The sequence below is a fragment of the Lactuca saligna genome, chromosome 9 (assembly GCF_052625555.1).
Source record: "Lactuca saligna cultivar CGN05327 chromosome 9, ASM5262555v1, whole genome shotgun sequence".
NCBI lineage: Eukaryota > Viridiplantae > Streptophyta > Magnoliopsida > Asterales > Asteraceae > Lactuca > Lactuca saligna.
Genome location: NC_136425.1, coordinates 179947035 through 179948819, shown reverse-complemented (window position 1 = coordinate 179948819; position 1785 = coordinate 179947035). Strand labels below are relative to the sequence as shown.

At 30.5% G+C, this 1785-nt stretch overlaps 1 non-coding gene across 1 annotated transcript; it reads right to left on the bottom strand.

Moving 5' to 3' along the window:
* Window positions 1-1280: 1280 nt before the first annotated feature.
* LOC145018991 (U6 spliceosomal RNA) lies at window positions 1281-1383 on the bottom strand. Its single transcript, XR_013667312.1, has one exon. It is a non-coding gene; the product is annotated as a U6 spliceosomal RNA (small nuclear RNA).
* Window positions 1384-1785: the final 402 nt, after the last annotated feature.

Sequence of the window (1785 nt, the reverse complement as noted above, 5' to 3'; positions counted from 1 at the left end):
TACTATTTGTTATACTTTCATTGTCTTGATTTTGTACTTCAAAAAATTTCTAATATCTTAATTTTTTTGAATTGTCCTTGAAGTTGAAATTTTAAAAACCGTTTTTTGGTTGAATCAGGCTAAGTGAGATCCAAGTCCAATACAATGGTTCAAACAGTTTTTATTGGTTTTATAACATCAGTTCAACCCTTTTTTAAAGGAACTGTGTGAACTGTTTTCTTTTCTGGTTTCCGGTTCATGTCGAACTAAAAAGACAAAATACATGATTGATGATCGAAGATTAGAAATTAAGAAAATTATATTTATAGAATTTGCAATTAATGATTATGGAATTTGTGATTAAAGATTTGAGGTTTTTAAGTTTAAGATTTCAGGATTTTATAAGCTAAACTATTTTAATGCGTGGGTTAATATCAAAATGGAAGTGATTTGTGTATAATATTTTTGGTTATATGTAATTATTTATGTTTTAAAAAGGGATAATGACTTAGGAGGGTAATAAGGTTTCTAGCTTGTCCGTATTAGGTCACTAAGGTTTTTTTTTGTGTGTATTAGACCAATATGGTTGTTATTACCGTTTAGAAATAGTCATTTTACCGGTTTTAACGGGTAAAAATGATTATTTCTAAACGGTAATAACAACCATATTGGTCTAATACGCACAAAAAAACATTAGTGACCTAATAAGGACAAACTGAAAACCTTATTACCCTCCTAAGTCATTAACCCTAATTATTTAGAAAACATGCTTACTAATCAATGTGACTGATTTGTTTGACTGAAAATAGTTGTTTCCATTTAAACTTATCTCACAACCTTTCCAGAACTTCTAAGTCCAGAAACTCATATGATTGATGATCTTCATTACATAAATATGCAACATTTTATCAATAACTTCTTTTTTGTCATTTAAATGTTTACATAAACACATCCATGTGTACAAAAACAAATCTCACTTTGATACCTTCCATCAATGTCTACATTTGATAACGAATGGAAATGTAAAACCAACATGGACTTGTATAGGATATCTATTATCAATTATTTTATAAAAGCAAAACCACAACATGAACTAAAACTCTGAAGTTGCAAAATGAATAAAAAACCCAGCACATAAACAAATACATACATACTATATACAACACATAAACGGAAGTTTATAAAGCATGAAACTTAATGACAGGAAAAGTAAAAAACTTAAAGGAGACTTTATAGAAAGAAAGATCACCTTTACTTGCCACAAATGGTTGAAGACATCAACAAGAAGATCAATCTGACCATAGAATCCACATGTTGTCTCGATTTGTGTGTGTCATCCTTGCGTAGGGGCCTTGCTAATCTTCTCTGTATCATTCCAATTTTATCGGATGTCCCCAAAGGGACGACTATAGATGAAGAGCTTCGCCATATAGAGGAGTAGCAGGTTATATGGGACGACGCGAGTTCTAAACGAAGTAGTTTACTGTTGATGTTCATATATTCTTAATGTCTTTAAATTTCGGGTTAATGACTTAGGAGGGTAATAAGGTTTCCAGTTTGTCCGTATTAGGTTATTAAGGTTTTTTTGTGCGTATTAGACCAATATGATTGTTATTACCGTTTAAAAATAGTCATTTTTACCCGTTAAAACCGGTAAAATGACTATTTCTAAACGGTAATAACAACCATATTGGTCTAATACGTACAAAAAAAACCTTAGTGATATAATACGGACAAACTGAAAACCTTATTACCCTCCTAAGTCATTACCCCTTTTAAAAAAGATTGTATTATATTGTGCGGGTA